This window comes from Mobula hypostoma, chromosome 10, assembly GCF_963921235.1.
Source record: "Mobula hypostoma chromosome 10, sMobHyp1.1, whole genome shotgun sequence".
Classification (NCBI taxonomy): domain Eukaryota; kingdom Metazoa; phylum Chordata; class Chondrichthyes; order Myliobatiformes; family Myliobatidae; genus Mobula; species Mobula hypostoma.
The window spans coordinates 5,961,016-5,977,500 of record NC_086106.1 but is presented as its reverse complement, the minus strand read 5'-3'; the positions used below and the strand labels follow the sequence as shown (position 1 = coordinate 5,977,500).

Here is a 16,485-nt window from a genome sequence, read left to right as displayed (position 1 = left end):
CCAGAAAGCCCTTTTTCATGCTATATCTCTAAATAAACACACGTAGCGCTGATGGAACTCAGAAGGTCCGGCAGCATCTGTTGAGAAGAATGGACAGTCATTGATTTGGGTCGAGAGTCCGTATTGGTCATAATCCAGTACGTTGACTGTCAATTTCTCTCCACAGACGCTGCCTGACCTGCTGAGTTCCTCCAGCAATTTGTGTGTGCTGCTCTGTCTGCAGAACCTCTCGTGCCTCTTCATTTAACAGCTCATCGAGGTTGGAAACTCCGGCAGAATGGCCCTTGGTCAGTCCTGTCTGGGTGGCAGGGGCAAGTGTCTACAGAGGGATTTGAGTTCCGCAGAATGCTCCCAGGATGATAGTCATGTAATAAGTCATTCAATTACAAGTCCAGATTGAAGCCCAAGGTCTGAATCAGAGGTCTGGTCTGAATTCTGAAGGTCGATTGTACCTTGAACACACACATTCACAGTGTTTTAGGAACAGCTTCTTCCCCTCCACTATCAGATTTCTGACTATTTTTGTTTGCTCTCTCTTGTACATCTTGTTTGATTTGTTTCTCTCTTCCCCCTTTTCCCAACCGTGATTCCCCTCTCCCTGTCCCCTTCCCACTCCCAGTCCACAATAGAGACCCAGATCAGAATCAGGTTCATCATCGCTCACATCTGTCATGAAGTTTGTTTTTCTCTCTGGCAGCAGTACAGCGCAATTCATAAAATTACTACAGTGCTGAGCAAATGTCTTAGGCACCCTAGCTATATATATGTGGGCCTGTCCCTATGTTCTGTATTCTAAGTCAAAATGAAGAAATACAAACAAGAGAAAATCTGCAGATGCTGGAAATCCGAGCAACACACACAAAATGCTGGAGGGACTTGGAGGGGGATGTTTCACCTGTTGCCTGGCGTTTCTCTCTCCCCTCCTCCCCACCTTTCAAATCTACTCCTCAACTTCTTTTCTCCAGTCCTGCCGAAGGTTTTGGCCCAAAATGTCGACTGTACATTTTTTTCCTTTGATGCTGCCTGGCCTGCTGAGTTCCTCCAGCATTTTGTGTGTGTTGCTTGAAGAAATGCTGCTCTCCTTGGGGACAGTACCATGGGATCTTATGTACAAATGTTGTAGTCCCTAACTTGAAGTACTGAAATTGTTTCATTTTCATCTCCAAGCCTCAATACTTAAAACCACAGTGAGCAAAACCGTTCAGGATTGTCTTACTGCTTGCTTCTCACTAATTATCGAAAGTTCAAAGTAAATTTATTATCAAAGCACATTTATGTCACCAGTTGCAGCACTAAAGTTCATTTTCTTTCATTGTCACATTACTGACGACAATCACACACAACACACACAAGCGATGCTATTTAAAAACTCTTCGCTCGAAGCGTACTGCAGGGTGTAATGGTTATGCAAGCGTGAGCTACTGACGCTCAGCAATAGTTTCCTGCCCCGGATAAGCGGCATGGTGTCCCGAATAAACAAAGGGAACGCCGTCTACTTTCTGGATTGGTTTTTGTTCTTTAAGAGTTGTTTGGCGACAATAAAGTAATAAAGCAAAGTAAATGAGTGGCTGCCTAGGTTATCCGACGGCCCAATTAACTGGAATCCACAGTTACGACGGCATCACTAAACAACCCCTCTTTCTTGATTATCCAGAGGGAGGCATTCCTGCTGTGGACTCTGTGTGACTCCAGATTACAGACTGGTTCGATCTGAACTGTCCTCTGAATGGTTCGGTGAGCTTCATTTAATTCTGACAGGGGTAATAAACGACGGGGCTTACAGGGAAACCCCTGCAGGTAGTGCAGCGGTTAGCACAATCGCTTTACAGCCACCAGTTTTGCTTGATCGAGGTACAATTCCTGCCCCCGTCTGTAGTGTTTCCCTCTGTCGGTTTCCTCGGGGTGCCCTGGTTTCCTCCCGCATTCCGAAGAAGTGCAATACTGTGCAAAAGTCGAGGCCAGTGTGCCTAAAAACTTTGCACAGCACTGCACTTGGAGAGTGACGTTGTAAATCTGGCTGAGCAAAGGATATTGGGAATGGTCAGGGTGGAGCGCCTTGGGAGGGGGGGTGGGACGGGTGGTGGACAAGGAGTGACAGAGGAGGGAGGGTGGGGGTGGCACGGGAGCAGCCCGAGACACCAGGCAAGGCCCTTTGATTCCAACCAATCGTTTTATTGATCATTACAAAATGTCTCTCCGGTGCTTCCCTCTCTCTTCCCCTTTTACCCAACCGTGATTCCCCTCTCCCTGCCCCCTTCCCACTCTCAGTCCACAATAGAGACCCAGATCAGAATCAGGTTTATCATCACTCACATATGTCATGGAGTTTGTTTTTTTTTGCAGTAGCAGTACAGTGCAATACGTAAAGTTACTACAGTACTGTGCAAAAGTCTTAGGCACTCTAGCGATGTCCATGTGCCTAAAAGTTTTGCACCGTACTGTATAGAAACATAGAAACATAGAAAATAGGTGCAGGAGCAGGCCATTCGGCCCTTCGAGCCTGCACCGCCATTTATTATGATCATGGCTGATCATACAACTCAGAACCCCGCCCCAGCCTTCCCTCCATACCCCCTGACCCCCGTAGCCACAAGGTCCATATCTAACTCCCTCTTAAATATAGCCAGTGAACTGGCCTCAACTGTTTCCTGTGGCAGAGAATTCCACAGATTCACCACTCTCTGTGTGAAGAAGTTTTTCCTAATCTCGGTCCTAAAAGGCTTCCCCTCTATCCTCATACGGTGGCCCCTCGTTCTGGACTTCCCCAACATCGGGAACAATCTTCCTGCATCTAGCCTGTCCAATCCCTTTAGGATCTTATACGTTTCAATCAGATCCCCCCTCAATCTTCTAAATTCCAACGAGTACAAGCCCAGTTCATCCAGTCTTTCTTCATATGAAAGTCCTGCCATCCCAGGAATCTGCATGCCCACTTTCAATGACTGGTGTATAATGACACCCAGGTCTCGTTGCACCTCCGCTTTTCCTAATCGGCCACCATTCAGATAATAATCTGTTTTCCTATTTTTGCCACCAAAGTGGATAACTTCACATTTACCCACATTAAATTATGGTTAAGTTGTGTATGCTGTGTTGGTGTCATTAGCATGATGATACTGCCAGGCAACTCAGCACAATCCTCTCTGATTTGAAATGATGCAAACGACATATTTCACGGTACACGTCGATGTTTCCAGGAAATATGAAGTTAGACTTTGATCTCTGAATTATTACAACACAGAAGTGTTCTCTCTGGAACTTGTAAAAATTTATTTTGCAGCTCAAAGAAAGCGCAGCAGCGGCTGTATTTCATCGTCACAAATTTGAGAAGATTTGGTTGGGCTCCAAAAACACTTGAAAGTTTCTACAGACGTACCGTGGGAAGCATTCTGACTGGCTGCATCACCGTCTGGTATTGAGGGGGGAAGATGCTGGGGGAACGGCACAGGATCGAAGTTAGCTGCAGCAAATTATAAACCCAGTCAGCTCCATCACTCGTCTCCATAGAGTCCAGGACATCTTCAAGGAGCAATGCCTCAAGAAGGCAGCGTCCATCATTAAGGACCCCCACCACCCAGGGCATGCCCTCTTCTCATGGTTACCATCAGGGAGGAGGTACAGGAGCCTGAAGACACACACTCAATGATTCAGGAACAGCTTCTTCCCCTCTGCCATCCGATTTCTGAAGGGATGTTGACTCACAACTTTTTGCTACCTCACTACTTTTTTATTTCTATTTTGCAGTACTTATTTAATTTAACTATTACGGATATACTTACTGTATTTCACAGTTTTTTCTCTATTATTATGTGTTACATTGTACCGCTGCCACAGAGTTAACAAATTTCATGACATATACCAGTTATATTACACCCAATTCTGACCCCGACATTCTTTCACCATATCTCAGTACTTGTGACACTAATAAACCAATTCCGAATCCCATTCAGCCCATCTGATCCATGCCAGCCCCTACAGTTATCACACACGCGCACACAAAATGCTGGAGGAACTCAGAAAGTCAGGCAGCGTCCGTGGAGGAAATGAACAGTCAGCGTTTCGGGACGAGTCCCCTCATTGGGACTGGAAAAGGAAGAGGGCAGAAGCCAGAATTAAAAGGGTAGAGGGAGGGAGAAGAGCACAAGCTGGCAGGAAATAGGTGAGGGCGGGTAGGTGGGAGGGGGGAGTGGAATCGCTCCATTCTCTCTTGAGTGAGATCACTTGAGTTGAGTTTGACGGCTTCCTGAGGGGTTGTCTACTGGTGAGGTTTCTGGTGATCCAGACCTCACCAGCCTGCCTCATTGATAGCCTCGCGACTTAACCCGGGACGTTATATGGATTCCCTTAACGGAGAACACCTGTGTGGGAGACTTTGTTTAATGTGTGGAGGCTGACGCACGGGGAGCCACTGCACGGTCCTTGACTGATCCCGGTCACGGTCCAGTGGCACAGAGTACAAGACAACTGGGGGGACCCCTCACTGCTGCGGCCTTCCTCCGACATCACTGCCGTTGTGACGAGTCATCATCTTCCGCCAGCTCCAGCATTGAGGTCTTGGTTGTCCTTGACCTTACCGCCATAGGTGACCCTACCAGGAACCAAAGGCCAGGTGGCTAAACGCCAGACTACATTGCTCAGCAAGGGAGATGAGGCTGAGTCCAGGGCTATGGTAGGAAACTTTGTCACATGGTGTGAGCAGAATTATCTGCAGCTTAATGTGAAAAAGACTAAGGAGCTGGTGGTAGACCTGAGGAGAGCTAAGGTACCGGTGACCCCTGTTTCCATCCAGGGGGTCAGTGTGGACATGGTGGAGGATTACAAATACCTGGGGATACAAATTGACAATAAACTGGACTGGTCAAAGAACACTGAGGCTGTCTACAAGAAGGGTCAGAGCCATCTCTATTTCCTGAGGAGACTGAGGTCCTTTAACATCTGCTGGATGATGCTGAGGATGTTCTACGAGTCTGTGGTGGCCAGTGCTATCATGTTTGCTGTTGTGTGCTGGGGCAGCAGGCTGAGGGTAGCAGACACCAACAGAATCAACAAACTCATTCGTAAGGCCAGTGATGTTGTGGGGATGGAACTGGACTCTCTCACGGTGGTGTCTGAAAAGAGGATGCTGTCCAAGTTGCATGCCATCTTGGACAATGTCTCCCATCCACTACATAATGTACTGGTTGGGCACAGGAGTACATTCAGCCAGAGACTCATTCCACCGAGATGCAACACAGAGCGTCATAGGAAGTCATTCCTGCCTGTGGCCATCAAACTTTACAACTCCTCCCTTGGAGGGTCAGACACCCTGAGCCAATAGGCTGGTCCTGGACTTATTTCCTGGCATAATTTACATATTACTATTTAACTATTTATGGTTTTATTACTATTTATTATTTATGGTGGAACTGTAACAAAAACCAGTTTCCCCCGGGATCAATAAAGTATGACTATGACTATGACTCAACCAGAACAAGGACACGATCCTCGAAGGTGTAATCGGCAGCTGCCGATTAACCTGCCGGCATGCCTTTCGGCTGCTGGAGGGAAAGGTTCAAAGTTCAAAGTTCAAAGTACATGTATTATCAAAGTATTATGTATTATACAACCCTGAGTTTCATCTCCTAACAGGCAGACACGAAACACAGAAACCCAAAGGAACCCGTATAATAATAAAAGTCTGTGGAACACCCGTTGTGCAGAATGAAAAAAACACATCATTCAAACAGTAACCACAAGCCAACAGCGTTCTGAACTGAAGTCCACAAGGAGATTCCTGGGGCTCTGCACCGAGCTGAGGCGTGGAGCAGCGCAGAAACTCACTTGGTCACAGAGAGAACGTGCAAACTCCACCCACACGACATCCAAGGTCAGGATCAAACCTGGGTCCCTAGTGTGGAGAGGCAGAGTTACTCGCCGTTGCACTGAAGTGCCTCTCCGTGTCCACCCTAAAGTGAGTGATCTGAAGTGGATTCAGTACTTTTGTTGCTTTCTGTCTGGTGAATAAATGAATAAACCTACCATTTGGAATTTGAACCCATTTGCTATCATCACACTTATTGAGATTGGGGTGTATGGGGTGGCCAGGGAGGGGTAGCACCTCTGGTGAAAGGGTAGATCTGCTTGTCTCTCCATTCATGCTCCATGCCCCATGGGTAGATGGGGATTTGGGTGACGAACTACCCCTCTCTGTGGTGTAGACTGGATGGGGGCTCCAGGTGACAAGAGGGAGGCAACCCTCCTGCCATGATGAGGCCACTCTCAAGTTGGAGGAGCAACACCTCGTACTTCATCCGGGTTGCCTCCACAGCTCGATGGCATGAGCATCGATTTCTCCAGCTTCCGGTAATTTCGTGAATACGAGAGATACTGCGGGTGCTGGAAATCCAGAGCGACGCACACAAAATGCTGGAGGAACTCAGCAGGTCAGGTGGCACCCAAGAGAAGGTCAAACAGTCAATGTTTAAGACCGAGACCCTTCGTCAGGACTGCAAAGGAAGGGGGGAGGACACCAGAATGGAAAGATGGGGGGGGGGGAGGGGAGGGAAGATGGCGAGAAGGTGATAGATGAAGACAGGTGGGTGGAAAAGGCAAAGGGCCGGAGGAGAAGGAATCTGACAGGAGCGGAGAGTAATTTCCAGTAATTCCTCCCCCAAATCCTTTCTCTTTTTTTTTCCTTTTTCCACATTCTGGCTCCCTTCTTACCGCTTCTCCTCAGCTGCCCCTCCACCTTCCCTTTCTCCTACGGTCAACTCCCCTCTCCTATCAGGTTCCTCCTCCTTCTGCGATGGCATTGGCTTTGCTATCCTCAAAGATCTGGACTCAAACAAATTTTTTAAGCCCTACCCGACATAGATAGCTATGGGTACTCTTATTAAAGGAGGCTATACCTATTCTGCAAAAGCTAGATCACTTCCCTGTTTATCTGCCATAGTGAGTTTAACTATTTGAATAGTGAGTCCCCCCCGCCCTTATCAAGGAAGAGATACTTCTAGCTAGTGAAGGAAGGTTAAACATAGTTCATTTATTTTTAGTGATGCACGTTTAAATTTAGATGAACTTCTTAAAAACACATTTAAAGCTCACAGAGGTTTTCTATTTTATGAAAGATTTATGAAATACAAATTATTTCTAAAGCATGAAGGATTTCCAAACCATGGAAACAATCCGATGAGCTAAAAAGACAGACTCGCGAGTTGCAGACGAATTGCTTGTCTGTCGCAGAAATTGAAGGCAGAGGAATGGATTCTAGTCACCCCATCTTTCTGTGATTCTTCCCGTCGTACTTTGACCATTCCTAACAAGCCAGACTGCTCTCGAACGTTCACACCCTTTTTTTGCTATTTGGTGACTTCATACGCATGTGATATTTTTTCAGTTGAGTTTGTCAGGCCAGGTGGATGCATTGTTTAATTAAGCTGGAATGGACCCCGTTGTTTTCCCTTGATTCAATAATGGGCCAATAAGGACCCCATTGTTCACTTGTTTACATCAAGAGGCTGAGGAGGACTGGTTGGAAGTTTAACTTATCAGAAACAATTCTTTGATCTCTGGGAGATTCAGCTGCTGTGTTAAGAAAGCTGAGGTTGGCAAAAAGGCCTTGGGCCCTGGACAGTGAATATCCATCACACTTTAGCCCTTTACCTCTTCAACCTATCGCCTCCCAGCTTCTCACTTTATTCCCCTTCACCTGGTCTCATCTATCACCTGCCAACTTGTTCTCCTTCCCCTCCCGCAACCTGCTTATCCTGGCTTCTGTCCCCTACCTTTCCAGTCCTAATGAAAGGTCTCGGCCCGAAAAGATGAAAATTTACATTGTGTATTTAATATTTCAGTAATATTTGAGTAATCTTTGGTTGATAAAGCATTCCTGTTCATTTAAATAATTCATTACAGGCTGTATGTAAAAATATATTAATTGCATATGTCATCACGTTACCATGTGAATACGCGTGTGCCTCGCTTAAAGTAAGCACAAGGCTGGACCTACATTTCAGACTCCCATGACTTTCTTTGAATTAGTTTAAAGTTACAAAATAGAACGGTTTATTCAAATCAAATCAAAGTACATTTATTATCAAAGAATGCATAAATTATACACCTTGCGATCTGTTTGTTTACAGGCAGCCACGAAGCAAGAAACCTTCTATAAAATTCTGCCTGACCGGCATCATTTTGGGCATGTTGCTCTGGATTTCCAGCATCGGCAGAATCTCTTGCGTGTACAAGGCAGATGCTTCCTCGAGAAGCAAGGCCCAGTATTAATCCACTTTGATCTCGTTTTGGTGCAGGGAGTTTCTTTTTAAAAAAACGATACCTCCACAGTTTGCGGAAGCCTTTGTAACACAGTGATGCACCGGGGGCAGGGGGGTGGCTTTGCATTAGAGAGGTCTCAATGGGTTTAGTAAAGGCGTGTGATTAATGAAAGTGTAGGTGTTAATGGCTGTTTGCATTACGAATGTAAAGGGACCTCAGGGGTGAGGCTCTTGGTGTGCAATGTCTGAGAAGATTATATCTGGCTCAGTAATGGGAAAGAGCTTATATCTGATCTGGCTCAGTAATGGGAAGGAAGGAACAAGCGTGTACCAGAGAGGTCTTGTGTCACAGATCCCTCCTACTTTTGGCCTCTGTAACTCTCCCTAAATCTCACCGCCTCCCTATTCTCTTAAAATTCTTCTTCATGTTTGTGTGAATGACTGATCAGTACGCGTGCTGGTGAAATATTAATTTTGTTTCTCTCTCCACGGATTGGGGCAGCAGAGAAGCGTGGGGAGTGGAGCCACTGCCTCGTAGCTCCAACGACCCAGGCTCAATCCAGACCCCTGGCGCTGTCTGTTTGGAGTTTGAGCCTGCTTGCCCACCATCCCGGGGTGTTACTAACTCTGGGTTTCCTCCCACGACCCAAGATGTACAGGTCGGTAGGTTAACTGGCAACTGTATATTGTTCCTACTGCGTGGGAGAACTGGCAGTAAACTGCTGGAAGTGTGGGGAGAGTTAAATGGGAATAGTGTAAAAGTAGGTGTCTGATGGCCAGCATGGACTCAGTGGGCCGAAAGGCCTGTTTCCGTCCTGTATAATTCTACCAAGAGTCTAAGGCTACGCCCACACTAGACCGGATAATTTTGAAAACGCCGGTTTCGCGCAAAAACGATAGGCATCCACACCAACACGAGGAAATCTGCAGATGCTGGAATTTCAAGCAACACACATCAAAGTTGCTGGTGAACGCAGCAGGCCAGGCAGCATCTCTAGGAAGAGGTACAGTCGATGTTTCGGGCCGAGACCCTTCGTCAGGACTAACTGAAAGAAGAGCTAGTACCAGGCGTTTTTGAAAATACCTCTGTCCACATTAAAACGGGTATTTGGGTGAATCTCCTCCTACTGGGCATGCGCAGGACACACAGAAAACAAGCGAAGAGGAAACGGTATACTTGGAGCGCATTTGTCCAGTTACAGACTAGTAAAACTTAAAAGGAAATTGCCAAACGAAAGTCTTGGTGCGCGTTTGTCCAGAAACATTTCCTACAACCATAGTCTCGTCACCTCTGAAAGGGACGACAGCTACAACTAAATGCAATAAGGCTTGTTACTGGGCAAAAGTGAAATTTGCTGTTACCTCATTTGTTTGCCTTTAGTTTTGCCATGTCTTTGTGTATTATTTTGCTGTATTTAACATGTGCAATAAAATGAGTTACTGGGCAAAAGTGACAATTGCATCTATTGAATGTTTGCACAAGCAATACATTAATAAAGCACCTTGTTAAATGTATAAAACATGTCTGCATCAGTGTTATCTTGTATTTCCATACAATGTTACATCAGGCTGTTACACATCTATTGTCAGATATTGTTGTGGTGTTGGAGGTTGCGTTCAGGAAAACAATGAAATACCGCGTTGCCGCCATCATTTGTTCCGGCACGTCATGACAGCGGTTTTAAAATTAGCCGGTTACCCCGTACACACTACAACGGCCAACCACCGTTTTCAGATTTACACACTCTGGAGAGTGTTTTAGAAAAGCTCCGTTTTCGGGGGAGGAAAACGCCGTTTCAGTGTGGACGGAGGGTCAAAACGAAGAGAAAAAGCTTCGGTTACGGATTTATCCGGTCTAGTGTGGGCGTAAAAACATAGAAACATAGAAAATAGGTGCAGGAGTAGGCCATTCGGCCCTTCGAGCCTGCACCGCCATTCAGTATGATCATGGCTGATCATCCAACTCGGAACCCCGTACCTGCCTTCTCTCCATACCCCCTGATCCCTTTAGCCACAAGGGCCTTATCTAACTCCCTCTTAAATATAGCCAATGAACTGGCCTCAACTGTTTCCTGTGGCAGAGAATTCCACAGGTTCACCACTCTCTGTGTGAAGAAGTTTTTCCTCATCTCGGTCCTAAAAGGCTTCCCCTTTATCCTCAAACTGTGACCCCTCGTTCTGGACCTCCCCAACATCGGGAACAATCTTCCTGCATCTAGCCTGTCCAATCCCTTTAGAATTTTATACGTTTCAATAAAATCCCCCCTCAATCTTCCAAATTCCAACGAGTATAAGCCTAGCCGATCCAGTCTTTCATCATATGAAAGTCCTGCCATCCCAGGAATCAGGATGTAGCCTGAGATGTGTTCAGATGATTTGTCTAGGCTGTGGAGCAAAGGCTGAGAGATGGTTTAATCGAGGTGGTTTGTGGATTGGACTCTGTTACATGTTATGATGTGTTTCTGGTTTCTGGCCTTTTTATTTGTTGCTGTTTTCAATTCAAGTTTGATTGTCATTCGACCACACGTGAGTACCAGCAAACGAGGCCGCGTTACTCTGGGGCCCAGGTGCAGCAGTCACACAGCACATGACACGTACAAGGTCGCAGGCACGTACAGGTATCAGTAAGATTTGGCAGTGAAATAAGGGTAGTCCTGACTCGAGCCGCAATAGAGCTTGTCTTCTGCCGAGCGGACACTGGGGGGCAGCACCAACTGCAGCCTGGACGCCGCTGCCACACCACGGAGGGCACTGGCTCCGACACCTCTCCTCCGGCGGTTGTAAACAGGCGACACCGTGGCTTGAGGCCCAGTCCTCGCACACACAAATAGCAAGCGCAAATAGGATATCAGTAAAATCCAACCACACAAATCATATGCAAAAAGATGTATGTTTTGAGCGATTTTAATTGGGGTGGCCTGCCAGATAACGAATGACTCAGCTCAGAAATAAACAGAATGAACTGAATTGAATTGAATTGACTTTATTACTTATATCCTTCAAATACTTGAGGAGTAAAAATCTTTACATTATGTCTCCATCTAAATGTGCAATGTGCAATTATAGTAATTTATAATAAATACTGTGTACAACAGGATGGTCTATGCAACATAGAAATTCAATTGCATCAGCATGAATTAATCAGTCTGATGGCCTGGTGGAAGAAGCTGTCCCGGAGCCTGTTGGTCCTGGCTTTTATGCTGCGGGACTGTTACCCGGATGGTCGCAGCTGGAACAGTTTGTGGTTGGGGTGACTTGGGTCCCCAATGATCCTTCAGGCCCTTTATACACACCTGTCTTTGTAAATGTCCAGAATAGTGGGAAGTTCACATCTACAGATGCGCTGGGCTGTCCGTACCACTCTCTGCAGAGCCCTGTGATTGAGGGAAGTACAGTTCCCATACCAGGCAGTGATGCAGCCAGTCAGGATGCTCTCAATTGTGCCCCTGTAGAAAATTCTTAGGATATGGGAGCCCACACCAAACTTCTTCAACCGTCTGAGGTGAAAGAGGTGTTGTTGCGCCTTTTTCATCACACAGCCAGTAGTACAGACCACGTGAGATCCTCGGTGATGTGTATGCTGATGAAATTAAACCGTTCACCCTCTCAACCCCAGATCCATTGATGTCTCCATTCCTCCTGTAATCCACAACCATCTCCTTTGTTTTTGCGACGTTGAGGGAGAGGTTGTTTTCTTGTCACCACTGTGTCAAGGTGATGACTTCTTCTCCATAAGCTGCCTCGTTATTATTTGAGATTAGGCCAATCAGTGTAGTGTTGTCAGCAAATTTAATTAGCAGATTGGAGCTGTGGGTGGCGATATAGTCATGGGTATTCAGACAGTAAAGGGGGGGGGCTTAGTACACAGCCCTGAGGTCAGAGGTGAGGGAGCCCAATCTTACCACCTGCCAGCGATCTAACAGGAAGTTCAGGACCCAGCTACACAAGGCCGGGTGAAGCTGAGGTCTCTGAGCTTCTTGTCGAGCCTGGAGGGAATTATGGTGTTGAATGCTGAACTGTAGTCCAAGAACAGCATCCTCACACTAGCATCCCTTTTCTCCAGATGTGTAAGGTCGGTAGGCAGAGCTGTGGCTATTGCGTCATCTGTTAATCGGTTGTGTTGGTAGGCGAATTGTAGGGGGTCCAGTGTGGGTGGTAGCAAGCTGCAGATGTAATCCTTGACCAGCCTCTCAAAGCATTTGCTTATTATTGAGGTGAGTGTGACAGGATACCAGTCGTTCAGACATATTAACTTGGTCTTTTTCAGTACAGGGACAATGGTGGACACTTTGTAGCAGGAGGGCACTCTGCACTGGGAGAGGGAGAGATTAAAAATGTCTGAAAACACACCTGCCAGTTGTGCGGTGCATGTCCTGAGCACCCGCCCTGGGACGTCGTCACGTCCCGCAACCTTGCGACTGTCTACCCTTTGGAACTGAATACGTTATATTCCGTGTTTTTTTGCATTTAGCGTGAGTTGATTTTTTTTTTGCATGTTGGGGAGGAGGGTTTTAATGTTTTTCTTTGAACAGGTTTTTTTCTTTGTTTTGTGGCTGTTTGTGGAGAAAATGAATCTCAGGGTTGTGTCCTGCATATGCACTTTGATAATAAATGTACTTTGGATCTTTGAAGATGGTTTAGTATGGAAGGGTGCCCTTTGGTTGGTGCAGATGAGATGGGCCGAATGGCCCTTTTTCCATGCTGTACGATTCTGCAGTGAAATGACTCTGAAATGCTGCCTGAACTGTCCAGTAATTCCAGTATTTATTGTGTTAGTTAAACCACTGATCATGCGCTACATTCATTCTTTACCCCTTTGTGTCAAATCATTCCTCTTACTGCTCGTAGGAAGATCCTTGGGATTTTGTTTTGAGAGCTGGATGGTATTGTAGGACAGACAATTACATCTACAGAAAGCACAAAGCCTTAGACAGAGTGGACCAGAGTTACTCCAGAGGTAAGAGGGGGCTCTCTCACGACACCCTTCAATAATCATGTCCAAAAGATTAGGGCAGTACAGCTAGGTTGTGGTTAGCATAACACTTTACAGTACCGGTGACCCAGATTCAATTCCCAGCTCCGCCTGTAAGAAGTTTGTATGCAACACACACACAAAATGCTGGAGGAACTCAGCAGGCCAGGCAGCATCTATGGAAAAGAGTAAACAGTTGATGTTTTGGGCTGAGACCCTTCTCGAAACGTCGGCCGTTTACTCTTTTCCATAGATGCTGCCTGGCCTGCTGAGTTCCTCCTGCGTTTTGTGTGTGTGTGTGTGTGTGTGTGTGTGTGTGTGTGTGTGTGTGTGTGGTACTTTAATTTCCAGCACCTGCTGATTTTCTCTTGTTTAGGAGTTTGTACGTTCTCCCCGTGACAGCGTGGGTTTCCTCCGGGTGCTCCGGTTTCCTCCCACAGTCCAAAGACGTACCGGTCAGTAGGTTAATTGGTCATTGCAAATTGTCCCGTGATTAGGCTGGGATTAAATTGAGGGATGCTGGGCGACGTGGTTCGAAGGGCCGGAAGGGCCTATTCCACACTGTAGCTCAATAAATAAATAAATAAGCTGTATTTTGTCTCCTTTGAACGGGGCTGGGAATGATTGGCTTCGAAGGTGTCCGAAAAGTCCAGCGAGGAATGCACAGGTGGGGTAGGAAGTGACGGTCAAAGTCAAATTGTCAGATGCAAAAGTACATGTATGTACAAGTGCATCACAGGTACATACACTCTGTGGCCATTTTGTTAGGTACACCAGCACACCTGCTCGTTAATGCAAATATCTAATCAGCCAATCATGTGGTAGCAACTCTCTGCGTAAAAGCAGGCAGACATGGTCAAGAGGTTCAGTTGTTTTTCAGACCAAACATCAGAATGGGGATGAAATGTGATCTAAGTGACTTTGACCGTGGATTGTTGGTGCCAGACGGGGTGGTTTGAGTATCTCAGAAACTGCTGATCTCCTGGGATTTTCGCACACAGCGCTCTCTAGAGTTTACAGAGAATGGCGCGAGAAATGGAAAAAAAACTTTAGTGAGTGGCAGTTCTGTGGGTGAAAACACCTCGTTAATGAGAGAGATCAATGGAGGATGGCTGGACAGGTTCAAGCTGACTGGAAGGTGACAGTAACTCAAATAACCATAGGATACAACAGTGGTGTGCAGAAGATCATCTCTGAATGCACAACAGGTCAAACCTTGAAGTGTTTATTAAAATGTTTTAAAAATGCTTCAACCACTTCTTCTGGCATCTCGGACCAGGTGCAGGCCATGATGTATCGTGCTGATTATCTCTGCAAGTTCTTAAATTTCTCTGCATTCAGATTGCTATCCTAGACCAAGGTGCAACCACTCAGGATACTTTCAACAGTACGGCTGAAGAAATTTGTCAGAGTATTTTTCTTCTGGAGAGCAGTGGTTTCCTCCGTGGTGTCCTTTCATGAACGTCATTCTTGTTCAGTGTTTTATTGATAGTAAACACATGAACAGAGGCTTCAGCAAGTTCTAGAGATTTCTGCAGGTCTTTTGATGTTACCCTTGGGTCCTTTTTCATCTCCTTCGGCATTGCCCTTGGTGCTCTTGGTGTGATCTTTGCAGGACGCCCACTCCTAGGGAGAATAGCAAAAGTACTAAGTTTCCTCCATTTGCAGACAATTTCTTTTGCTGTGGACGGATGAACACTCAGATCTTCAGAAATGCTTTTGTAGCCTTTTCCAGCTTCATGCATCTCTACAATTCTTCTTCTAAGGTCCTCTGAAAGTTGCTTTGGTGCACATAAACAAATCTTTCTTAAGAAGAATAGGCTCTGTCAGTAAACTGACTTTGTGTGTCTTTTTTTATTGGGCAGGATACCTCTGCAACCCACACTTCCAATCTCAACTCATTGATTGGAACACATAGTTATAGTCATAGTCATACTTTATTAATCCCGGGGGAAATTGGTTTTCGTTACAGTTGCTCCATAAATAATAAATAGTAATAGAACAATAAACAATTAAATAGTAATATGTAAATTATGCCAGTAAATTATGAAATAAGTCCAGGACCAGCCTATTGGCTCAGGGTGTCTGACCCTCCAAGGGAGGAGTTGTAAAGTTTGATGGCCACAGGCAGGAATGACTTCCTATGACGCTCAGTGCTGCATCTCGGTGGAATGAGTCTCTGGCTGAATGTACTCCTGTGCCCAACCAGTACATTATGTAGTGGATGGGAGACATTGTCCAAGTTGGCATGCAACTTGGACAGCATCCTCTTTTCAGACACCACCGTCAGAGAGTCCAGTTCCTTCCCCACAACATCACTGGCCTTACGGATGAGATTGTTGATTCTGTTGGTGTCTGCTACCCTCAGCCTGCTGCCCCAGCACACAACAGCAAACATGATAGCACTGGCCACCACAGACTCGTAGAACATCCTCAGTATCGTCCGGCAGATGTTAAAGGACCTCAGTCTCCTCAGGAAATAAAGACGGCTCTGTCCCTTCTTGTAGACAGCGTCAGTGTTCTTTGACCAGTCCAGTTTATTGTCAATTCATATCCCCAGGTATTTGTAATCCTCCACCATGTCCACACTGACCCCCTGGATGGAAACAGGGGTCACCGGTACCTTAGCTCTCCTCAGGTCTACCACCAGCTCCTTAGTCTTTTTCACATTAAGCTGCAGATAATTCTGCTCACACCATGTGACAAAGTTTCCTACCGTAGCCCTGTACTCAGCCTCATCTCCCTTGCTGATGCATCCAACTATGGCAGAGTCATCCGAAAACTTCTGAAGATGACAAGACTCTGTGCAGTAGTTGAAGTCCGAGGTGTAAATGGTGAAGAGAAAGGGGGACAAGACAGTCCCCTGTGGAGCCCCAGTGCTGCTGATCACTCTCTCGGACACACAGTGTTGCAAGCACACGTACTGTGGTCTGCCAGACTCCAAATAGCTTTTGTAGAAGGCAATACCCCCAGAGGATCACATACCTTTTCCAACAAATGCATGTAACATTGGATAATTTTTCTGAATAAATAAATGAACAAGTATAATTTTTTGTGTTATTTATTTAATTAGTTTCTCTATATCTAGTTTTTGGGCTTACGTGAAGATCTAATCACATTTTATGTCATACTTACGCAGAAATAGAGAAAATTCTGCAGGGTTCAGCACCATTGTGTAATTAGGAAATTTAAAAAATGTACTGAGGAGTGTTCATGGGTTCAATGTCCATTCAGAAATTAGATGGCAGAGGGAAAGAAGCT

At 45.9% G+C, this 16,485-nt stretch overlaps 1 protein-coding gene across 6 annotated transcripts in view; it reads right to left on the bottom strand.

Moving 5' to 3' along the window:
- LOC134352622 (neuronal PAS domain-containing protein 3-like) overlaps positions 1 to 16,485 on the bottom strand; it is a 751,612-nt gene that overhangs the window by 256,617 nt on the left and 478,510 nt on the right. The window lies entirely within an intron of this gene.